This window comes from Delphinus delphis, chromosome 5 (genome assembly GCF_949987515.2).
Source record: "Delphinus delphis chromosome 5, mDelDel1.2, whole genome shotgun sequence".
NCBI lineage: Eukaryota > Metazoa > Chordata > Mammalia > Artiodactyla > Delphinidae > Delphinus > Delphinus delphis.
In genome coordinates, this window is record NC_082687.1 from 77602350 (window position 1) to 77628969 (window position 26620).

Consider the following 26620-nt stretch of genomic DNA (forward strand, 5'->3'; position numbering starts at 1 on the left):
TCACATTTTGAAAACTGCATTTTCTCCCTCAGTTTCCAAAACCACCAGTGAAAAAAATGATCTCTATAGGCATAAAAAGCTCCCTTAAGAACTGAATGGACAAATGATCATCTACACTATGTGGGTAAATCTTTTTAGACTGGTCATTTTTATCCTTCAAATTGCACATAACTTTGTGCTGGAATTGATGTTAAACTTAACAAGGTGCTCTGATCTTATATCAACTCTCAGATTTTTCTTTTGTTTAGAGATCATGGAAGTGTTGCTGAAAATTCTCATTCAGTTTCATAAAAGATCTGCCCATAAACTTCAAAAAACCTAAAGCACCGTAGGTCTCACTAAATGAAAATACATTTGATCACATTTACCTATGTGAAGGGGAAAATTAACCAAATCAACTCTTATGAGGCTCTATCAAGTCATTTTGAATTGTTGTAAAAGGCATTAGTGGAACATTGATTAGTAACTAAAAGCTGAAATAGACTTAGTTGATCGAGGGATAATAAAACCCTGAAAAATGTTGATCTTATTATTACTGTTTTTCAGCTATATCCTTAAGGTTGGGTCAAATCAATTCATCAACAACTCAGCTGAACAGCTGATATTCTACTTTAGAGAAAGGAAACTGCATCCATCGATCACCCCAACATTATTGAGTTACACTAAATTTCTCTCACTTTAAAAGTCTTTTAAGCAGAGAATGTCAAAATCTTTTATGCTAAGAAGGAATACCTACCTCTTAGCTGAAATTTCATGGCTGAATTTTGTGCATTTCTTCGTGAAATAATGTTGCCTCTCAGAATAATTCATGTCTTCTGGCTTTTATAAGGTCACTTATATCCTACAACTTTTGAACTGGGATGTCTATTTTATATTAAAATGGTATATTTACTATTCTGCTGGGGCACTACAAGGGATAGAAAGGAAATTTGCACACCATTCTAATGCAGGCTGCCTTTAAGAAGCCATCATAACTGACAATCACATTCCAGTGTATGTTTTCTTGAAGACACTTGGTCAGAAATGTGTTTCATCATTCACCGACAATTTCAACCTATCTTTTCAGTATGAACTAGGCCACTCAACTGTGAACAACAGTTCATTATAAGCTCAATTTTTAAAATTGAAAATGCAGGATCTTATACATATATTTGTCAAATTGATTAGTATGTGAAAATGAAGATTGAATATAAGTCTGGAAGCTCTCCTACAGAGAGCTTTTTTTATTATCTAATAAAAAAAGCCCATTTTTTCCGCTTAGAATAGTAGGTCCTTAAAAGTCCAAGGACATGGATTTCTATGATATTTTTCATGTCAGTCAGTCAATAATTTACTAAGCACCCACTGTGTTCCTATGTTTATTGTATATAAATTTCAATATTTTCATCTTGAGAAAATGAAAGCCAAGATTTGTTATAATCACATAGTTCTTTTTTTAAATTAGAAAACAAAGACTATACTACCTGAAATCTTTCAACTCGCAACTCATCTGACTAGTGTTTATATTGTTGTGGGGTTTTGTTCTAGTCCTTTGATGCTCAAAGCTGGTTTGCAGCCCAGATGCAACTTTCACCTGAAGCTTGTGAGAAATACTTACAAACTATCTAGCCAATAATGAGTTAACATCCAAAATATATAAGAAACTTATACAACTCAAGAGCAAAACAAACAGGCAAACAATCTGATTAAAACTTGGCAGAGGTCCTGAGTAGACATTTTTCCAAAGAAGACATGCGAATTGCCAACAGGTACACGAAAAATGCTCAGCATTACTAACCATCAGGGAAATGCAAACCAAAACTACAATGACATAGCATCTCATACATTTTGGGATGTCTATTATAAAAAAAAGGGGGGGATAACAATTGTTGGTGAGGATGTGTAGAAAAGGGAAACCGTGTGCACTACTGGTAGAAATGTAAATTGCTATAGCTAATGTAGAAAACAGTAAGCAGTTTCCTCAAAAAATTAAAAATAGAACTACCATATGATCCCGCAACTCCATTTGTGGGAATATATCTGCAGGAAATGAAATAACTATTGTGAAAAGATATCTGCATCCCTATGTTCATTGCAGCATTATTCACAATAGCCAAGACATGGAAACAACCTGTCTATCGATGGATGTATGGATAAAGAAGTTGTGATATATATACATACAATGGAATATTATTCAGCCTTTAAAAAGAAGGAGATCCTGTCATTTATGAGAACATGGATGGACCCTAAGGGCATTATGCTAAGTGAAATAAATCCACTTGTATGTGGAACACAAACGTGCCAGATTCATAAAAGCAGAGAGTGGAATGGTGATTGTCAGGAGCTAGGTGGGGGTGGGGTGGAGGAAATGGGAGATGTTAATCAAACTTCAGTAAGAAAAAACAAAAAAATAACAAAATAAAAACGGTAGGGCTTCCCTGGTGGCACAGTAGTTGAGAGTCCGCCTGCCGATGCAGGGAACACGGGTTCGTGCCCCGGTCCGGGAGGATCCCACATGCCGCGGAGCGGCTGGGCCCGTGAGCCATGGATGCTGAGCCTGCGTGTCCGGAGCCTGTGCTCCGCAACGGGAGAGGCCGCAACAGTGAGAGGCCCGCGTACCGCAAAAAAAAAAAAAAAAAAAAGAAAAAAGAAAATGAGTAAGTTCTGGGGATCTAATGTATAGCATGGTCACTATAGTTAAAAATACTGTATTATATACCTGAAAGAGAGTAAATCTTAAATGTTCTCAATACACACAAACACACACACACACAGAGGTAATTATATGAGGTGATGGAGCTGTGTACTAACCCTATTATAGTAATCATTTCATGATAAATAGGTGTATCAAATCATCACATTGTATGCCTTAAACTTTTACACAATGCTATACATGAATTGTATCTCAATAAAGCTGAAAAAAATTAAAGGTAAAGAGAAAAAAGAAATACCATATCTCAGGTCCCATCCTCAGATCTACTGAATCTGCATTTTAGAATCTGCATTTTAGAATCTGCATTTTAACATGATCCCCAGGTGATTGGTAAATTTGAGAGGCACTGATACATATTGTACCATGAAATTAGAGACAAAGTATAATGTTTTCAAAGAAGAAAGAGCTATTTAGATATAACTATCACATGATTAAACTATTAAGTGAATAAAGAATTATTCATTGTTGATTATTGGTTTATAAATAGATTGAAGATTTTTGTTTTGCTGATGAGCAATATTTATGTGACAACAAAATAACTCATTAAGGATTAAGAAATATAAAACAAGACATTTTTACATACTACTAAATAATTGGCTTGGATTGCTGTTATTGTTTCAATTAAGTGTTTATTTTAGAGAGCTGTATATGAAACATCATTTGGATAACCCATTAGAAGATAATAAATGCTTTGCATCTTAAATGTTAGAGCTCATCATTATTTCTCTGGTATATGCATGGTCGATGCCATTATCCAAATTGTATAGGTGAAGAAAAGAGGTCAAAGAATTTAAGCCATTACCCATATAGTGTGATGTGTTTGTTGGGCCTGTCCATTTGCCCAACTTGAACAAATTGCCATGATAGAAACCCAACTTAAGCCAGTGTAAACATAATTGAAAATTCTGGAATGTTTGTATCTAGAATACGGCAGATATGAGGGATACGGGGCTCAAGGCACACCTTACCAGCTTAACACTCTCAGCGGAAAAAGTAACACTTGTCCTCTCCTTGGTGGCTCTGGCAGAAATTCCTGGCAGGCAGTCTCACTGGCTCACTTTGAGTCACTGTGGCTGGAGGGATAGGATAGAATTGTGTGGCCAAGAGGAGAGGATTAAAGAAATAACAGGATCAGTGTCAGTGCCTACAAGCATGAGGAAAGAGGTTGTCCCTGGAAAGAGGGATTCTGAGTTTTAGAATGGTAAAAGAAAATAGAAATCAATATAATGGTAAGTGCTTAACTGGGTCAAGATCATACACTGAGGAGTTTCGATTTCTCTTTTCAATTACACTTTACAGAAACATTGAAGCAGTTGTTATCATTTGGTTGTGGTGATGGGATGTGCTCATACTGAAATTTTCTGGAGGAGTATTTAAGCATACGTTCACCTGCATAGAGCCTTAGACTGATATAGTAAGGGTCTCAGGTGAGAGTGGGTGGAACAATGTGAGGGCAGAATCCAAGGTTTCACCAGATATCTATCTGTACTTAGGAAGTTTAATTTATTCAAAATATTCTCTAAATTGGGTCTCAATTGGACAGTGATAAAAGATTAGTAAATGTAAGGTGTCTTGGTTTTACTTATTTATTTTTAAACATCTTTATTGGAGTGTAATTGCTTTACAATGGTGTGTTAGTTTCTGCTGTATAACAAAGTGAATCAGCTATACAGATACATTTATCCCCATTTCTCCTCCCTCTTGCATCTCCCTCTCACCCTCCCTATCCCACCCCTCTAGGTGGTCACAAAGCACTGAGCTGATCTCCCTGTGCCATGCGGCTGCTTTCCACTAGCTATCTATTTTACATTTGGTAGTGTATATATGTCAATGCTACTCTCACTTTGTCCCAGCTTGGCATCTTGGTTTTGATAACATGATGCCTTTTTATTTTAAAGAAAATAAATGTGTGTCATATTCCCCGTCCCCCTCCTTTTTCTTTTTTGGTAACCACACCTGTGGAAAGCCCACCTGTTCAGATTAAGAATTCATGTTAGTACGGCAGGTGGCAAGTGGGTCCTTACCTGGGAAGAAATAAATAGCCCCTCAAAAGTTGCCTTGAGAAATGCAAGCAACACATCATTAAAACTCAAAACAATTGTTTGCCACATTTCTTTAACGCTTCTGGTATGTATGACGCTCAACATTAATGATTAAAATGAGAATTGCCAATCTTGAAGTTATCAGTTACTAAGGTCTTTCTAGCCACATTTATAGGAATAAATGAGAAAAAATATCAATCGATGCTTTCTTGCTTAAATAATTTTTTCACCCCATGCATCTGAGGGTTAGGCCATCATAAGTTTTCAAGCCCTTAGGAAAACATACCAGTTTCCCCAATCCTTCATTAAATGTGTATTAATGCATTCTTCATCTCTTCTTTAATGGTCCCTAAATTCTAAAGTATTTTTCAGTTTTGGATATTTTTGTGTAAAATGTTTTATTTAAATCTCTCTTTCTGATTTCTACAGGTAAATAGCTAATGATCACTGTTAACTTCTTTCAATGTAACATGATTAATTATAACTCCAGTGTTTGTAACTACTATATCTATGATAATACAGTATTGCTTATCCTTACCTTTAAATCCCCAGCCAGTTTCTAATATCTGCCCTTCTATATAACCTTTCCCTTTTACAATAGAGTGCTTAACGAGATATTAGTCTCTAATTAGTCTCTAATCATTTAGATTATAGAAAAATCCCCTAAAGTCTTTTCAACCAGTTTCTTTTTAACCTGAACATTGAAATCCTCTCTTATGTAGTACAAATCTTTCTTCATTCTCTGAAAGTCACTTCGAAAGATGTTTCATATTTCTAGAAAATGGGTAAACCTCACTATACTCAGATGCCATCTTGTTCAAAGCTTTTAATGCTTTGTTTAAGGCATGTTACTACAGTGCTAGGATAAGACTTACCACATGTAAAGATATTTACAGCATTGAGTAGGCTGTGAAATACAATCATCTTGGGCAGCAGAGCCAGAATGTGAAGAGTACTAAAATTAAGATGCTCTCTTTCTATTCCTTGACTGTAACTCCTTTCAACTTCACACCTTTTGAAAATCAAAGCCTACTATTAAAGCCATATAGAAATAAGTCCTCTTTTTCAAGTGCCTAATAAAAACTGAAATTGAATTTAATTGATGCCCCTTAAATTAATCTCTCTGTGGTTTCATTTTCAACGTTAGCAACAAAAAGACTATTAAAAAAGGAATCCAAATCCCAAAATCTGCACTTAATCCTCCACTGCTAAATTTAAGAATCTTTGTGTGGCATGGACATGAAATATGCCTATGTATTTATAAGATATTTTAAGCATAAACCAAGCCATCTGTCCATCTTCGTGTCTCCCCACTTTTCATGCTATTCTCTTTCCTACCCTTAGTAGCTCTTCCTTTTAGCTTTAAAGCAATACACAGGTTTCATAAAAATAGACACCTGAGCTCATGTGTTACCAAAAAAAACTATGCATATATCACTAAGTATATATCATTTATGTTTGTAAAATGTCTATTTCTATATACATATCAGTGTATTACTATGGATACACAGAAAAAGCACTGGAAGAATACTCACCAGGTTATTTAACTAACTGAGGAGGAGTGGGATGGGTTGGTGTAGAGGGCAGGAAATGAAGACAGACTTCTAGGTTTACATGTTTTATTTTTTACATTACACAAAAAAACATACATATATTTAACTTGTACAGACATTTTACAAAATTAAATGCACTTTCAAACTATTGCTTCCCATTTATGGAGAATTTTGGGACAAGGGTGAAATCCCACTCCTTGGTCATTGACAATCTACCCTTCCAAGCATCTAAGTGAAAAGAGGTGAATTCCAGTAAGATAGAGGAGCAAGCAATATTAAGCACAGAGAAGTGGGGGAAGTTGGAGAGTGGCAAAGAGACACTGGTTTGGTAATAAGAAGTGATGGGAGATGTCCAAGAAAGTATTTTCAGTAGCATAGCAAGGGTAGAAATCAGAAGTTGGGGTAAGCAGGAAACCATAAACAACAACAAAAAAACAACCTGCAGACTGGGAGAAAATATTTGCAAATAATGCAACCAACAAGGGCTTAATTTCCAAAATATACAAACAGCTCATACAACTCAACAACAAAAAACAAACCAATCAAAAGACCTAAATAGGCATTTCTCCAAAGAAGACATAAAGATGGCCAACAGGTACATGAAAAGATGTTCAACATCACTAATCATTGGAGGAATGAAAATCAAAACTATAATGGGATACCACCTCACATAGGTCAGAGTGGCCATCATTAAAAAGTCTGCAGGACTTCCCTGGTGGCACAGTGGTTAAGAATCTGCCGGCCAATGCAGGGGACATGGTTCAAGCCCTGCCCCGGGAAAATCACACATGCCACAGAGCAACTAAACTGGTGCACCACAACTACTGAGCCTGCACTCTAGAGCCCATGAGCCACAACAACTGAGAAGGCATGCTACAACTACTGAAGTCCATGTGCCTAGAGCCAGTGCTCCGCAACAAGAGAAACCACTGCAATGAGAAGCCCGTGCACCGCAATGAAGAGTAGCCCTGGCTCTTCACAACTAGAGAAAGCCTGCACACAGTAACGAAGACCCAACACAGCCAAATAAAGAAAGAAAAAAAAAATAGTCTGCAAATAACAAATGCTGGAGAGGAGATGGAGAAAAGTGAACCCTCTTATACTGTTGGTGGGAATGTAAGTTGGTGCAGCCACTATGGAAAACAGGATGGAGGTTCCTCAAAAAACTAAAAATAGAGAATCCTAAAGATACTATCAGAAAACTGCTAGAGCTAATTAATGAATCTGGTAAAGTAGCAGGATACAATTTAATGCACAGAAATCTCTTGCATTCCTATACATTAATGATGAAAAATCTGAAAGAGAAATTAAGGAAACACTCCCATTTACCACTGCAACAAAAAGAATCAAATACCTAGGAATAAACCTACCTAAGGAGACAAAAGACCTGTATGCAGAAAACTACAAGACACTGATGAAAGAAATTAAAGATGATACAAACAAATGGAGAGATATACCACGTTCTTGGATTGGAAAAATCAACACTGTGAAAATGACTATACTACACAAAGTAATCTACAGATTCAATGCAATCCCTATCAAACTACCAAGGGCATTATTCACAGAACTAGAACAAAATTTTTCGCAATTTGTATGGAAACACAAAAGACCCAAAATAGCAAAAGCAATCTTGAGAAAGAAAAATGGAGCTGGAGGAATCAGGCTCCCTGACTTCAGACTATACTACAAAGCTACAGTAATCAAGACAGTATGGTACTGGCACAAAAACAGAAAGATACATCAATGCAAGAGGATTGAAAGCCCAGAGATAAACTCATGCAAGTATGGTCACCTTATCTTTGATAAAGGAGGCAAGAATATACAGTGGAGAAAAGACAGCCTCTTCAATAAGTGGTGCTGGGAAAACTGGACAGCTAATGAATAAAAGAATGAAATTAGAACATTCCCTAACACCATACACAAAAATAAACTCAAAATGTATTAAAGACCTAAATGTAAGAATAGATACTATAAAACAGAGGAAAACACAGGCAGAATACTCTATGACATAAATCACAGCAGGATCCTTTTTGACCCACCTCCTAGAGAAATGGAAATAAAAGCAAAACTAAACAAATGGGACCTAATGAAACTTCAAAGCTTTTGCACAGCAAAGGAAACCATAGACAAGACGGAAAGACAACCCTCAGAATGGGAGAAAGTATTTGCAAATGAAGCAACTGACAAGGGATTAATCTCCAAAATATACAAGCAGCTCATGAAGCTCAATATCAAAGAAACAAACAACCCAATCCAAAAATGGGCAGAAGGCGTAAACAGACATTTCTTCAAAGAAGATATACAGATTGCCAACAAACACATGAAAGCATGCTCAACATCACTAATCATTAGAGAAATGCAAATCAAAAGTACAATGAGGTATCACCTCAAACCAGTCAGAATGGCCATCATCGAAAAATCTACGAACAATAAATGCTGGAGAGGGTGTGGAGAAAACGGAACCCTCTTATGCTGTTGGTGGGAATGTAAGTTGATACAGCCACTATGGAGAACAGTATGGAGGTTCCCTAAAATACTAAAAATAGAACTACTATATGACCCGGCAATCCCATTACTGGGCATATACCCTGAGAAAACCATAATTCAAAAAGAGTCCTGTACCACAATGCTCATTGCAGCACTATTTACAAGAGCCAGGACATGGAAGTAACCTAAGTGTCCATCAACAGATGAATGAATAAAGAAGATGTGGCACATATATACAATGGAATATTACTCAACCATAGAAAGAAACGAAATTGAGGTATTTGTAGTGAGGTGGATGGACCTAGCGTCTGTCCTACAGAGTGAAGTAAGTCAGAAAGAGAAAAACAAATACTGTATGTTAACACATATATATAGAATGTAAAAGAAACCCAAAAATGATTCTGAGGAACCTAGGGACAGGACAGGAATAAAGACACCGATGTAGAGAATGTACTTGTGGACATGGGGAGCGGGAAGGGTAAGCTGGGATGAAGTGAGAGAGTGGCATGGACATATATACACTACCAAATGTAAAATAGATAGCTAGTGGGAAGCAGCTGCATAGCACAGGGAGATCAGCTCTGTGCTTTGTGACCACCTAGAGGGGTGGGATAGGGAGGATATATGGGAACATATGTATATGTATAGCTGATTCACTTTGTTATAAAGCAGAAACTAAGACACCATTGTAAAGCAATTATACTTCAATAAAGATGCTAAAAAAATAAAACACACAGGACTTCCCTGGTGGTGCAGTGGTTAAGAATCTGTCTGCCAATGCAGGGAACAAGGGTTCGAGCCCTGGTCCGGGAAGATCTCACATGCTGCAGAGCAACTAAGCCCGTGCACCACAACTACTGAAGCCCTCGCGCCTAGAACGCATGCTACGTAACAAGAGAAGCCACTGTAATGAGAAGCCCACATGCCACAACTAAGACCCAATGCAGCCAAAACTGAAAAAATAAATAAATAAAGTTTTTTTAAAAAAATGAATAAAGCACACACAAAAGTAAAATAAAATAAAATAGGATACAAATTAACATGTGTACAAAACAAAAGCAGACTCACAGGTATAGAGAACAGACTTGTGGTTGCCGAGGGGGAGGGGAGAGGGGGGGGGAGGGAAGGCATGGAAGTTTGGGATTAGTAGAAGCAAACTATTATATGTAGGATGGATAAACAAAAAGGTCCAATTGTATAGCACAGGGAACTATATTCAATATACTGTGACAAACCGTAATGGAAAAGAATATATATATATATATATATATATATATATATATGTAACTGAGTCACTTTGCTGCACGGAAGAAATTACAATATTGTAGATCAACTGTATGTCAATAAAATTAAATATATATATATGGCAAACTCCAAACTCCAGAGATTAATACAACGTGGTTCTAATATTAGTTTCAATCCATATTCATTACAATATGGAGAACCTCCAGGATAGAACTGGTTAGTAAACAGTCCATCTAGTTACTTTTGTTCTATTGACTTTATTTTGTTTTTAAGATTTATTTATTATTTATTTATTTTTGGCTGCGTCGGGTCTTAGTTGTGGCATGTGGGATCTTCGTTGAGGCATGTGGGATCTTTCACTGTGGTGTGTGGGCTTTTCTCTAGCTGTGGCGTGTGGGTTTTCTCTCTGTAGTTGTGGTGTGCAAGCTCCAGGGCGCGTGGGCTCTGTACTTGTGGCGTGCAGGTTCCAGAGCGCATGGGCTCTATAGTTTGAGGCACGCAGGCTCTCTAGTTGAGGTGCACAAGCTCAGTAGTTGTGGCATGTGGCCTTAGTTGCCCCACGGCATATGGGATCTTAGTTCTCTGACCAGGGATCGAACCCACGTCCCCTGCATTGTAAGGCAGATTCTTTATACTGGACCACCAGGGAAGTTCTGACTTTATTTTTTAAAGCAGTTTTAGGTTCACAGAAAAATTGAAGAGAAGGTACAGATTCCCATGTGCACTCCACCCCAACATATGCATAGCCTCTCTCATTATCAACATCTCCCAGCAGAGTGGTATACTAGCTACAGTTGGTGAACCTGCGCTGACACATCATAATCACCCAAAGTCCATAGTTTACATTAAAGTTCACTCTTTTGTCCATCTAGTTTTATATCCACCTTCTATTTCATTACCTTGATTTCATGTCTCTGCTGTAAGCCACCTGAATATGCTTCCTAATTAAAGTTATGCAGTCCCAGTTGGTTGCTTGTTTTAGGACCAACATGCTAACTGAGGGGACTTCTCCATATCTCTATCTGAGATTGCTTGAGGTTGAGTGGGGCTCTAAAATCCAGGCCCACTGCTTCATCTACCAGGTTACGGCTCACGTATTCATCATTTTGACACTGGCTGTTTTTTTTTTTTTTTTCCTAATGGCTATTGCACTTTGTTTCAGGAGCTGTTTGGGTGCAGGCACAGAGAAAGAAGATAGTTAAGTTTATCTACATTGTGGTTTAGCTATCAAGTGTAACAAAAGGACAAAGGAGCAAGGGAGTGAGAGCATCTCTATAGTGACAAACATTAAGTCTATGCTGGCAAAGGGGAAAGTGAATGTAATAGAAGACTAATGGACAGGAACAAATTGGAGAATCACATGCTCCGGGAAGGAGTAGGTTACATGGTACATTTAAAAAGTGTTAAAGTATCTGTTTTCTGTGTTTTGGAAATTAGGGTATGGGTAAGAGCTTTGGAAAGTAAGCTCTCACAAGGATAAATTACTTGAATTGGTGCTACATTTGATTTCAATAGAAATGTTGCAGTTGATTAATCCACAAATCAGTAAAATACTAAGAAGGATGAAAATCACATTGGAAATAAATTAATTAGGAAAGTTTAGATAGTCTAAAAATTGATTCATTATGAGCAGGCAGGTTGTCACTTCTCATTAAGCCTTCTCACAATTAAAAAAAAAGCTGTGCTTTTGGAGACAAGAATGTGCTGCTAGAATTCAATGCTTCATCAAGAGATGGGGGTATGAAATAGAGTTACTAAAAAGAAAAAAGAAATGAATGTTTTCTCTCCCCTAATCTGCTCCAAATGAAGTCATATAATCATGGACGGTTCAGTTTACTTAGTGTGCCCCAAAGAGCAGAAGGCCGGTTTAGTTCCATGGATATTTGCATATTTAGAAATCTTTGGTCCATTACTTAAAGAAATAACACATCATCTGATAGTTATTTCTTATAAGGAAATATGGCCTCTGAGTTCTGTCATATGACATGACAGGGAGAAAATAAACATAGAAGGAAGCATAACAAGTCCTAAAACTTTTCATGATAAAGACTTCTAAGTACAAGGTTCTTGTGTAATCAAAGCATGTGTATCTGAAAAATGGTTTAAAACATGAATGAATGTGTCCCACACAGCCCCAATCTCTTCCTAAGGCACTTTCTTGCACCACCTGGCTCTTCCCCATTCAAACTGGATAGACGTTTAATCTATCCCTTGCCACAGGACATATTTTACCAGCTGAACACAGATCACAAGGGAGTCAACTCTGTCATGTTTGAATCATCTAAAGTCTCTTGAAATTTACAACAGAGGCACTAGTTTGAAAGAAATGATGTTTTGAGAATCAAAGCCCTGAAGGATTTGAGACATAAAGTTTATGCCATAAAAAATATTTGGGTGAATAGATAAAGGCCAGAATAACCTTGTCCCCTGAATATTCTATAAACTAGGGAGGAGTTGCCAAGGGAAAGGAGAGAGAAAATACCTCAGTGTGTCCCTGTTGAAGATGCTGTGTCTTACTCGTCACCTGAGGTCCAGAAGCAGTTGAGGAGTTTCACATAAGTTTAAGTAAATTGCAGGTCTGTAATTCCAATTACATGTTATATGCACTAGGAGTGCTGGATTTTTTAAATCCTCATTTTGATAAGGATACAGATTTGGTGAAATTGAAAGCAGACGTTTAGAATCTGTGCCTTGCCTTGCAGGGGAAAAAAGATACCTTTGCTCCCTATGACTGGACAACATAGCAAAAATGACCACAAAATGTAGTTAGGCAGACGCACCTAAAGCATCCTCATAGAGTTCTCCAGAACTTTCCTCATGTGGCCAAAGAATGATGAGGGCATGGCCTAGAGAGCTGAGGACCCTGACCCCTGGAAGACTTGATGGCTGAGATGGTGAGGGCGCTGAAGTTATCTTCCTGTACAAAGTGGAGAATGGAGGATGCTGAGAATGTCCCATGGGACACTAGCCTGGATGCCTTGGGACCAGATGTTCCTTACTTCCTCTCTGCCACATCCTCATTCTCATACCTTGGCATCTTGTATCTTCAGATCCTCAAGAATTAGGCAAAATATTGGCATCCTGGGGAATAAAGTCAATGATTAACTGAGACAACCAGGAATTGACTATCACCACCCAGAACTGACTTTTTCAAGAAGAATTGGAGGATGCGAGATAAAAACTGAAATCTTCTTTATTAAGAAATAGGTTTTTTTCCTACTCTGGAGTGTGTGCTTGAGAAGTTAACAGCATCTTTGAGTACACACAGATCCCAGATCAACAGCAGAGATGCATTATGGGGTAGATATTCATTTTTATGAAAAAATTCTTTACTTTATAAAATAATGCACCAGATTGCAATGCATACAAATATTGAATCATTATATTGTACACCTGAAACTAATATAATGCCATATATCAATTATACCTGAATTAGAAAAATAAAAAGGAATAATGTATAGATCATATACCTAATAATATTTTAAAATAAATTAAAAGTAAAATAAAATAATGCACAAAGGAATGCTTTTAAAATTCTTCACTCTAAGTGCATGTAACCTATTATTGGAGTTATAGAAATGTAATTTATATAAATGTTTGGGGAAATCATCAATTGTCTGATTAAAATAAGCCCATTTAACAAAACTCAAGCATACACATTGCCGTAGAGCTGAAGGAACTCGTGCCTCTTTCAGTTAGAATACAATAAGAAACAGTCGATGTTAACATGAATGAGCAAATGGACAGGAAAGAGGGACTATCTGCTGAGAATTGATGGTGAGGTCTGAGCCTTACTTTGGTGGCATCTGAAAAAAGTTTAGTTGAAGATGGGGAGGCATTCGTTTTTGGATGAACACTAGAGAACCACATGTGTACCAGCACACGTGCACAACCGTGGGAATAAGACAAAAAGAGATGCAAGGAAATTCCATGGGAGGTGGAGCAGAGTTGATTAGGAATCACAGAAGGCCGATAAGTAGAGTCAGTTCCTCTCAAGCCCTCATTTATGGAGCTATTTCTCCCACCTGCAGTGTGAACACAGGAGCTTGTTCTTCAGCTTGATTACTCTGTAAGTTGTAGAAGACAAAATACAGTCTGGAGGGATCAGGCGACGTTTAGGACTGCCCTTCACCTCCACCAATTAGCCTCATTGGGCCCCTCTTGCCCATTTTACTCCTATAAGCTACTCAGGGCATCACCTATGCATTTGAGTTCTCTTTCTCAGGGCATAAAAATGCCAGCAAAGTTTCAACAATCATCTCATTCGTTCAAGTCACAAACCAGTTTAGAGCAAGAGTATAAAACAGAGTGGAATATGGTATGAAAATAGTATTTCCTTTTCCCTTGCTTCCAGGCATGTAAGCTTACAACAGTTATTGAGGACACCAAGGATCTTCACAAAGTACAGGACAACAATACCAGCACATTGTATATATAAATATATATAAATATATATATGTATGTATGTAGTCGATTCTTGTTATTCATGGTAATTATGTTTTATAAAGTCACCATGGACACAGAATTAGAGAATTGCTTCTAGAGGAAATAAGAGTTAGGTTCCTATAAGCCTCTGGTCACAACATTGTCATCAACTGATCAACACATAACTTTGTTTTACTTGTGTTTCTATTTAAAGACAACTTATTTAATATATGCAGTCATCCCTTGGCACCTGTCGGGGATTGATTCCACGACCCACTAGGGTTACCAAAATCCAAGGATGCTCAAGACCCGTAGTCAGCTCTCTGTATCCACTGTTCCACATCCACAGGTTCAACCAACTGGGGATCATGTAGTACTGTAGTATTTATTATTGAAAAAAAGTCCACATATAGGTGGACCCATGGAATTAAAGCCTATGTTGTTAAAGGGTCAGCTATATTGTTAATTCAATAGCATTGACTTTACAACAGCACTATAACATCTACCTGAACAAAGCTTATCTAATAGAGGTATTTTCTCCATATGGCCTATCACAGCCTTCTTGCACTTAGGAACACTAGGCAGCACTTCAGCACTATACTTGGGGGCCATTTTAAACAGCAAAATCACCAACAGGAAAGAAAAAAAAGAGGCTAGAAATGTGGCACAAAAAGATCACAAGAAGGACACCTGTCTTTAGTATGACAGCTGAAATGGTAAGGCAGAATATCACCTTATTCAAACTCAGCTGGGAACACACACACCAGGCAATTCAAATTTGGGGAGTTACAAATAAATTTTAGTGGGTAGGCAAGTTTGCAAGTAGAGAATATGAATAATGAGGAATCATGGACGTTAGTGGGTGCAAACCATGGTGATTTCTCTTCATCAGTGACAGTGCAAATTATTGAAAAGTTTTCTTCATTCCTATTTGTATTCAGATTTAGGAATGCTCTAAATGTTTATAGCAATCCACATGTTGTGTATCAAAGCACACTGCAGAAAAGGTTCGCAGGAAATAGACACTGAGGCAATGATTTGCATGCATGAGGTTTACTGGAATGTGCTCCTGGGATCAACCCCTGCAGGGAAATGAGGGCACGGGGTTAGGGAGGAAACACTTAACTGAAATGAAGTCACAAGGACTCACCAGGGACAAGGAGGGGGATGGGGGACGCTGGAGCCAGAATGGCCCTTAGAGTTGTCCGACATCGAAGCAGAGGAGCTGGATTTTTACAGCTCCCCTTATGACAAGTCACTAATGCAGGCTGTCATTCAGAAGGAGCTGTGACTTTGTTCATCAGTGATATCGGACTATAGTTTTCTTTCTTCGTGACATCTTTGTCTGGTTTTGGTATCAGGGTGATGGTGGCCTCGTAGAATGAGTTTGGGAGTGTTCCTCTCTCTGCTGTATTTTGGAAGAGTTTGAGAAGGATAGGTGTTAGTTCTTCTCAAAATGTTTGATAGAATTTGCCTGTGAAGCTGTCTGGTCCTGTGCATTTGTTTGTTGGAAGATTTTTAATCACAGTTTCTGTTTCAGTGCTTCTGATTGGTCTGTTTATATTTTCTATTTCTTCCTGGTTCAGCCTTGGAAGGTTGTGCTTTTCTAAGAATTTGTCCATTTCTTCCAGGTTGACCATTTTATTGGCATATTGTTGCTTGCAGTAATCTCTCATGATACAGAGGACTGTATGTCTGCAGTGTCAGTTGTTACTTCTCCTTTATCAATTCTAATTCTATTGATTTTAGTCTTTTCCCTTTTTTTCTTGATGCGTCTGGCTAATGGTTTGTCAATTTTGTTTATCTTCTCAAAGAACCAGCTTTTAGTTTTATTGATCTTTGCTATCATTGCCTTCATTTATTTGTGATCTTATCTGTATGATTTCTTTCCTTCTGCTAACTTTGGGGTTTTCTTGTTCTTCTTTCTCTAATTGCTTTAGGTGTAAGGTTAGCTTGTTTATTTGAGGTGTTTCTTGTTTCTTGAGGTAGGATTATATTGCTATAAACTTCCCTCTTAGAACTGCTTTTGCTGCATCCCATAGGTTTTGGGTCATCGTGTTTTCATTGTCATTTGTTTCTAGGTATTTTTTGATTTCCTCAGTGATCTCTTGGTTACGTAGTAGTGTATTGTTAAGCCTCCATGCGTTTGTATTTTTTTAGAATTTTGTTCCTGTAATTGATATCTAGTTTCATAGCGTTGTGGTCAGAAGAGATACTTGGTACGATTTCAATTTTCTTAAATTTACCAAGCCTTGATTTGTGACCCAGGATATGACGTACCCTGGAGAATGTTCCATGAGCACTTGAGAAGAAAGTTTATTCTGTTGTTTTTGGATGGAATGTCCTATAAATATCAATTAAGTCCATCTTGTTTAATGTATGATTTAAAGCCTGTGTTTCCTTATTTATTTTCATTTCGGATGATCTGTCCATTGGTGAAAGTGGGGTGTTAAAGTCCCCTACTATGATTGTGTTACTGTTGATTTCCCCTTTTATGGCTGTTAGCATTTGCCTTATGTATTGAGGTGCTCCTATGTTGGGTGCATGAATATTTACAATCGTTATATCTTTTTCTTGGATTGATCCCTTGATCATTATGTAGTGTCCTTCTTTGTCTCTTGTAAGAGTCTTTATTTTAAAGTCTATTTTGTCTGATATGAGAATTGCTACTCCAGCTTGCTTTTGATTTCCATTTGCATGGTATATCTTTTTCTCTCCCCTCACTTTCAGTCTGTATGTGTCCCTAGGTCTGAGGTGGGTCTCTTGTAGACAGCATATATATGGGTCTTGTTTTTGTATCCATTCAGCCAGTCTATGTCTTTTGGTTGGAGCATTTAATCCATTTACATTTAAGGTAGTTATCAATATGTATGTTCCTATTACCATTTTCTCAATTGTTTTGGGTTTGTTATTGTAGGTGTTTTCCTTCTCTTGTGTTTCCTGCCGAGAGAAGTTCCTTTAGCACTTGTTGTAAAGCTGCTTTGGTGGCACTGAATTCTCTTAGCTTTTGCTTGTCTGTAAAGGTTTTAATTTCTCCATTGAATATGAATGAGATCCTTGCTGGGTACAGTAATCTTGGTTGTAGGTTTTTCCCTTTCATCACTTTAAATATGTCCTGCCACTCCCTTCTGGCTTGCAGAGTTTCTGCTGAAAGATCAGCTGTTAACCTTATGGGGATTCCCTTGTATGTTATTTGTTGTTTTTCCCTTGCTGCTTTTAATATTTTTTCTTTGTACTGAATTTTTGATAGTTTGATTAATATGTGTCTTGGTGTGTTTCTCCTTGGATTTATCCTGTATCTGACTCTCTGTGCTTCCTGGACTTGATTGACTATTTCCTTTCCCATATTAGGGAAGTTTTCAAGTATAATCTCTTCAAATATTTTCTCAGTCCCTTTTTTTTTCTGTTCTTCTTCTGGAACCCCTACAATTTGAATGTTGGTGTGTTTAATGTTGTCCCAGAGGTCTCTGAGACTGTCCTCAATTCTTTTCTTTTTTCTTTATTCTGCTTGGTGGTAGTTATTTCCACTATTTTATCTTCCAGGTCACTTATCCGTTCTTCTGCCTCAGTTATTCTGGTATTGATTCCTTCTAGAGAATTTGTAATTTCATTTACTGTGTTGTACATCATTGTTTGTTAGCTGTTTAGTTCTTCTCGTTCCTTGTTAAATGTTTCTTGTATTTTCTGCATTCTATTTCCAAGATTTTGGATCATCTTTACTATCATTACTCTGAATTCTTTTTCAGGTAGACTGCCTATTTCCTCTTCATCTGTTTGGTCTGGTGGATTTTTACCTTGCTCCTTCATCTGCTGTTTATTTCTCTGTCTTCTTATTTTGCTTAACTTACTGTGTTTGGGGTTTTGTTTTTGCAGGCTGCAGGTTCGTAATTCCTGTTGTTTTTGATGTCTTTCCCCAGTGGGTAAGGTTGGTTCAGCGGGTTGTGTAGGCTTCCTGGTGGAGGGGACTGGTGCTTGTGTTCGGGTATATGAGGCTGGATCTTGTCTTTCTGGTGGGCATGACTGCATCTGCCGGTGTGTTTTGGGGTGTCTGTGAACTCATTATGATTTTAGGCAGCCTCTCTGCTCATGGGTGGGTTGTGTTACTGTCTTGCTAGTTGTTTGGTACAGGGTGTTCAAAACTGTAGCTTGCTGGTCGTTGAGTGGAGCTGGGTCTTAGCATTGAGATGGAGATCTCTGGGAGAGCTTTCACCATTTGATATTATGTAGGGCCAGGAGGTCTCTGGTGGTCCATGTCCTGAACTCGGCTCTCCCATCTCAGAGGCTCAGGCCTGACACCCGGACAGAGCACCAAGACCCTGTCAGCCACGTGACTCAAAAGAAAAGGGAGAAAAAGATAGAAAGAAAGAAAGAAAAAGAAAAAATAAAATAAAATATAAAGTTATTAAAATTTAAAAAATTTAAAAATATTATTAAAAAATAAAAAAGTAATAAAAAGAAAAGTAAGAAAGAAGAGAGCAACTAAACCAAAAAACAAATCCACCAATGTTAGCAAGTGCTAAAAAGTATGCTAAAAAAGAAAAAAAAAAAGGACAGACAGAACCCTAGGACAAATAGTAAAAACAAAGCTGTACAGTCAAAATCACACAAAGAAGCATACACATACACACTCACAAAAAGAGAAAAAGGAAAAAAATATATATATACTAATAAAAAAGGAAGAGAGCAACCTAATCAGTAAACAAATCTACCAATGATAATAAGCTCTAAATACTAAACTACGATAAACATAAAACCAGAAACAAATTAGATGCAGAAAGAAAACCCCAGGTCTACAGTTGCTCCCAAAGTCTACCACCTAAATTTTGGGATGATTCATTGTCTATTCAGGTATTCCACAGATGCAGGGCACATCAAATTGATTGTGGAGATTTAATCCGCTGCTTCTGAAGCTGCTGGGAGAGATTTCCCTTTTTCTTCTTTGTTGGCACAGCTCCTAGGGTTCAGCTTTGTATTGGCCCCGCCCCTGTGTGTAGGTTGCCTGAGGGTGTCTGTGTTCTGCCCAGATGGGACGGGGTTAAAGGAGCAGCTGATTAGGGGGCTCTGGCTCACTCCGGCTAGGGGGAGGGAGGGGTACAGAATGCAGGGCGAGCCTGCGGTGGCAGAGGCCAGTGTGACATTGCAACAGCCTGAGGTGCACCATGTGTTTTCCTGGGGAAGTTGCTCCTGGATCACAGGACCCTGGCAGTGGCGGGCTGCACAGGCTCCTGGGAGCGGAGGTGTGGATAGTGACCTGTGCTTGCACACAGGCCTCTCTGTGGCTGCAGCAGCAGCCTTAGCATCTCATGTCCGTCTCTGGTGTACACGCTGATAGCCATTGCTCGTGCCTGTCTCTGGAGCTCTTTTAGGCAGTGCTCTAAATGCCCTCTCCTCGTGCACCCTGAAACAATGGTCTCTTGCCTCTTAGGCAGGTCCAGAGTTTTTCCCAGACTCCCTCCCGGCTAGCTGTGGTGCACTAGCTCCCTTCAGGCTGTGTTCACGCAGCCAACCCCAGTCCTCTCCCTAACATAATTTTTTGATCCCCGCATCTAGACCATATTTTGAATTTAAAAATAAGGGAATACTTGTCCAGAGAAGTTAAGCTATTTGTCAGTACTGCACAGTGTTTAAGAACAGAAGCTCTGGAGTCAGACACCCTATTCTGTTCCAATTCTGTCTGTATCACTTACTAGTCATGTGACTTGGACAACTCATTTCTCCCTGTGCCTCAATTTGCTCTTCTGCACTGTGATCACAGCAGTAGTTTTCATTTCATGGGGGCCATCTGAGGATTAATTTAATTTTTTTGTGTAAAACATGAGAACATTCCTTAAGATGGCTGGCACATTCTTTTTGCCTCTTCATCCCTGCCTCAATCCTGCCGCCTAGAATGCAGATTCTACCATATTGGACCATGATGGTGAGGGTCTCAGCCTAGGAATGGTATTGCCATGAAGAGGAAGAAGCCTGGGTTGCTAAGATTCCATGAGATGAAGCTGCCTTGCCAACCCTAGATACTGATCTCCAGAATCCATTTACAGGAGATGCAAATAAACTTCAAACTTGGTTAAGCACTATCCTTTTGGCTTATTTGTCATTCAGAACCTAATCCTATCTAATACACAGGGTGTATCTTTTCTATCCTGTTATTTTCAACCATCTATGTGGTTGTTTTAGGTGTCTTTTTCCTGTAACATATAACTACATTTTGTTTTATTTATCCAGTCTGATAATCTCTGTCTTTTAATTGTCATGTTAATTATTATAATTTATTTTAATTATACTCCACAGAACATCTTTCTTAATAATGTTTTCCCAGAACAATTCCCTTAATTGGATATAAAGCAGTTGTCTGCTAACAACCATATTAACTGATGACCAGGAAGCAATGTTTTAAGAATTTCATATCTTATCATTATAACTTATTGCTATACAAATGGACATTTTAATGTCTTAGTTTCATTTTAGAAAAATTGTAAATTGGTGGAGAATTTTTAATTGAACTGCACTACTTCATGTTTTTTTGCCCCTTAAAATAAAGAAAGATAGGCTTGTGGTTAGGGTTTTATGTAAAATATCTGATTTTCAGGACTGGACATTGACTTTAAGATAAAAATATTTCTATAGGGCTTTTTTTCTACTATCTTAATTTAAATATTCTGTTTACCATTCCTTCTCTTCATTTTTTTTATCTCCTTTATGTTTTCTGTTGGAAGCTGTATAATTCTATATACCTTTTTCTTCCTTTTTTTTTCTTAACATCTTTATTGGAGTATAATTGCTTTACAATGCTGTGTTAGTTTCTGCTTTACAACAAAGTGAATCAGTTATACCTATACATATGTCCCCATATCTCTCTCCTCTTGTGTCTCCCTCCCTCTCAGCCTCCCTATCCTACCCCTCTAGGTGGTCACAAAGCACTGAGCTTTGTGAGTTTGTAAGCTTTGTAAGTTTTTAAAAATTAAATTGGCTAATTTACTGATTTTAGCATTCCCTGCTCTGATTTTGTTCCTCATTCTGTGTCAGTCTTCTCCTAAATAGACTTTCCCTTCATTAATTCCTTTAGTAAAGGTGCTTGGCAGGTAAATTCTCTTTGCATATTTGCAACTGAATATGTCCTAATTTTTCTCTTGCTGTTGAATAATATTAGGTTGGATATTAAATTCAAGGTTGAAAGTTATTTTTTCCTCAGCATGTTGAAGATATTTCTTTGCCTTCTGGCATCGACTTTTGCCATTGAAAACTCCACTGTCAATCTGATCTTCATATATATCTATATATCTATATCTATCTATATATATAATTTTTTTGTAGTTAATCTCTCTTTTCTCTTTAGTAACTTTTCAGATTCCTGCCCTGTTTCCTTGATGTTCTGTAGTGCCAGTAAGAAAGATCAGTAAGATAGATCTAGGTATAAATTTATTTTTGTTTTTCCTTTATTTTAATTTTTTCCTGCTCTATAATCAAATTGTATTTTGGATTTGAAGACTCATATCGTTAACTGTGAAAATTTCTTGTTTTTATCTTTTTAAGTATTGTGTTTCTTCTACTCCCTCCATTTCCTTCTGGATTTGCCATTAGATTTATGTTAGAACTTCTTGCCTATTCTCCCTGACTCCTAACTCCTGTCATATTTTTAATTTATTCATCTATTTTTGATGCATTATGGGTAAAATTTTCACCAAAACCTTTCAATTCCCTAATTCACTATTTTTTTGTTTCCAGTTTAGAGTTTATCCTATCTAGTAAATATTAAAGTTTTTCAGGGATGATTTTGTCTATATCCAAATTTTCTAATTTTTTTCATATTACTTCTTTATGTTTCATATCTCCTTTTCTAATAAATACCTCTTTGTTCAGTATTAGTGAATATTATTCTTTTATTCATATCTTTGAGCATCTTAAATATAATTAAAGTAATTCAATTTATAAAGTATGTTTTGAAATGAATATAGTTCCACTTATAAACGTATGTATGTACATCTACACATATATCGAAGAACACAAATATTTATGAAGTTCATCTAAATTGAACAAGTTTTGCCTCTAGTTTTAGGCCAGGCTAATATGTGTCTCTATGGCCAGTGTCCTGATTTGTTGATTATTTCAGGCCTGTGCCATACTGGTTGCTATATGTTTTGAATATCCCTCTGGTTTTAGGTATAATAAGAGGCTCATAGAAGAAGTTCTAGTTGCATTTTCTTAAAGGCAAAATGAACCACAACAGTGAAGAAGAAAAAGGAGCTGGAGAGAGATGCACCATATAATCATCAACTACCCACGAAGGCAAAGTTGACCCAAGCTCTGGAATTATTATTATTAGTTTTATTATTATTACTACTAATACTTAAAGAGAAAAAGCCTGAATTCAGCCTTGGCATTTTTCTTCCAAAAGAGGAAACATCACACAGAACCATACAATATTAGAACTGAGAAGGATCACCAGTCCACCAAGTAAGATTTTCTCATTTTTGGAAAAGAAGAAATTGAGAAACAGAGGAGTTAGCTTGCCAAGATCCTCTGGCTAGAGAGTGTTCAGAGCCAGGGATGTGGCCCCCATCCTCTAACCCATAATCCAGTAAACTTTCCCTGTTTCATGGTTTCCTTAATTTCCAGAAGACTCCAGCCTCCCTAGCATTTTTTTAAATAGGATTCTGAAATATGCCAACAAAACAACTCAAATATGTCAACTTCTGCTCATCCTCTCTTAGCCATATTTTTTACTAAGTTTATCTCACTGAAGGAAATATGAGAACTCCTCTCTTTTAGCATGTAAATCAGCAAGATCAATTCCCAAAAACAGTTGTTTGGTTTCATACACTTTAATTAGCAAAGTGATTTTTTGGTATTGGTTTTCACCACAGTGTTAATCTCAAAGTAGTTTTAAGCATAACATGCTTGTTTTCTAAAAATAGTGATTGCCTGTGGAAAACATCTTTTAATTTAGTCTCTGTATATTCTTGTCTCTCTAACGAGGGTCAGTTTCTAACCAATTAGCACCTTAAAACATAGGCAATACCTCTGCATAGTCTTTTATACTGTTTTATTAAACTAAAAACTTCTAAGATTAAATTAATATTTAAATAACTAAAATGTAAAGAGTCTTTCTATATGTATTCTATATATCTCATCCATTGTTTTAAAATATATATTTGAACATATAGTTTTACTTTTCAAAAGCTAAGACAACTCAGAATTTGTGTAGTGTCTATTATGATTATTGTGAATAATTATTATATATTGAGGGTATACCAAGTGTCAAATTCAGTAAAATACTGAATAAGGTGAAATACCATATACATTTCTCACAGCAAGCCAGTAAGATAGATGTTATTGCTCCCATGCCTTACATAGGATGTGGGAAACTGAGGAACACAGAGTGAAGAAATTTTTCCAAGGAAATTGCTAGCTAATACAGTGTGAGATATAACCCAAATCTGTATAATTCTAGTGCTTTATTTCTTTACTAATATATTAGTGCTTATCATTGTCTCTCTTCCTCTTCCTTGCACCTCTTTTTAGTTTATTCTGATTGTTCTCATATATTTTCATACTTCCACCTTCCTTTTTTCATGATTCAATAATTAAATCTCCCCTTCCTAAGTCTCTTAACATTCTACTTACTCTCCTCATTATTTACACAAAATGTGACTACATTAAACTATGCCATGACAGTAACAAAGACTTAAAAATCAGGACAGGAGTATTAAATATTCAACATTGAACTGTGGAATAAGTTCTGCACTTCACATTGCTTGGTATTCATTTCCTCTAGATATGTGGTAGATTGCTCCCTTCATTCCTTCAATTTTCTGTCCAAATGTTTTCTGTCTTCAATTTTCTGTCCTCTTTTATCAAAGAGGATTTCATTTTTTCTCTTATTTTCTTTTATTGAGATATAATTCACCTACCATAGACTTCATCATTTTAAAGTGTACAATTCAGTGATTTTAATGTATTCAAAAGCTTGTGCAACCATCACTACTATCTAATTCCAGAACATTTTTATCACCCCAAAAAAGAAACCCCTTACAAATAAAACAGTCATTCCCCCTTCTCCTCTCCCTCTAGGGCCTAGCAAATACTAATCTACTTTCCTCTCTGAGTTTTCCTGTTCTGGACCTTTCATAAAATAGAGCCATACAACATGTAGTCTTTTGTATCTGGCTTCTTTCACTTTGCATAATGTTTCAAGGTTCATCCATGCTATAGCATGCTCTTCATTCTTTTTTTATGTTTTAATAATATTCCATTGTATGGTTATACTACAGTTTGTATAACTATTCATTAGTTGATGGACATCGGGTTTGTTTCCCCTTTTAACTATTATGAATAATGCACCTATGAACATTCATGTTCAAGTTTTTGTGTGAACATATGTTTTCAATTCTCTTGTATATATATCCAGGAGTGGAATGACTGGGCTATGTGGTAAGCCTATGTTTAACTTTTTGAGGAACTTCTAAACTGTTCTCCAAAGTGGGCACACTGTTTTGCATTTGCACCAGAAATGTAGAAGGATTTCCATTTCTCCACATCCTTGCCAACATTTGTTATTGTTTTTCTTTTTAATTATACCTATCTTAGTGGGTATTAAGTGGTATCTCACTGTGGTTTTAAGTATTTCCCTAATGACTAATGCTACTGAAAATGTTTTCATATGCTTTTTGGCCATTTGTATCTTCTTTGTAGAAATATCTATTCAAATCCTTGGCCCATTTTTCCAGAGTTGCCTTTTCATTGTTGAGTTTTAAGAGTTCTTTATATGTTATAGATTCTAGATTCTTATCAGATACATTATTTGCAAATATATTCTATTCTGTGGGTTGTCTTGTACTTTCTTGATAGTGTCCTTTGAGGAACAAAAGTTTTGAAGTTTGATGAAGTCCATTTTATCTATTTTTAGTTGATTATTTGTGCTTTGGTGTCATGTCTAAGAAACAGTTACTTAATCAAAGGTCACAAAGATTTATATCTATGTTTTTTCTAAGAGTTTTTTCTCTCTTACATTTAGGTCTTTGATGCATTTTGAGTTAACATTTGTATGTCCTATTTCCTTGTTTATCTTCTGTCTACTTGTTCTACACATCATTGAAAGTCAGGTGCTGAAATCTCCAACTATTACTGTTGGATTGTCTATTTCTTCTTTCAGTTCAGTCTGTTTTTTGCTTTATGTATTTTGGGTCTCTGTTATCAGAGCCATATAGTTTTATAATTGTTATATTTCAGTGGACTGACCCTTTTATAAAATGTACTTTTTTGTCTCTAGCAACAATTTTTGTCCTTTTAAAAAATATTAAAAAAAATTTTTATTGAAGTATAGCTGATTTACAATGTTGTGTTAATGTCTGCTGTACAGCAAAGTGACTCAATTATACACATATATACATTCTTTTTTATGTTCTTTTTCCTTATGGTTTATCCCAGGATATTGAATATAATTCTCTGTGCTATATAGTAGGACCTTGTTGTTTATCCATTCTATATGTAATAGTTTGCAACAATTTTTGTCTTAAGGTATATTTTGTCTCCTATTAATTAGTTGGTCAGCACAGCTCTTTTTTTATTGCTGTATACAGGGTATAACTTTTTCCATCCTTTTAGTTTCAACCTATTCGTGTCTTTTAATACCAAGTGCATCCTCTTTAGATGGAATATAGTTGGATCATGGTGTCTTATCCATCCTACCAATATCTGCATTTTGAGTGGAGTGTTTAATCCCTTTACATTTAATGTAATTACTGAAAAGGTAAGATTTATGTCTGCTATTTTCTTATTTGTGGACTGTCTTATGCCTTTTTTTCTCCTTGATTACTCTATTACTGATTTCTTTTGTGTTAATTAGATATTTTCTAGCATATTGTTTTAATTCCCTTTTTTATATCTTTTAGTTATTTTCTTAGTGCTTCCCTGATGATTATGATTAAAATTGTTATTTACAGCAATCTTGCTTAGACTTAATTTTAGTAGTGCACAGAAAGGAGCTCCACTCCTTTCCCCCTTTCATCATGCTATTATTATTTTTTACAATACATCTTTATACACTGTATGCCTATTAATATAATTATTGCTCTATGAAGTTTCTTTTAAACCAGATAGGAGGGGAAAAAGAATAAACAAAAATATACACTTATACTTTGTTTTACATTTACTTATATAGTTAGCTTTACCAATGTTCT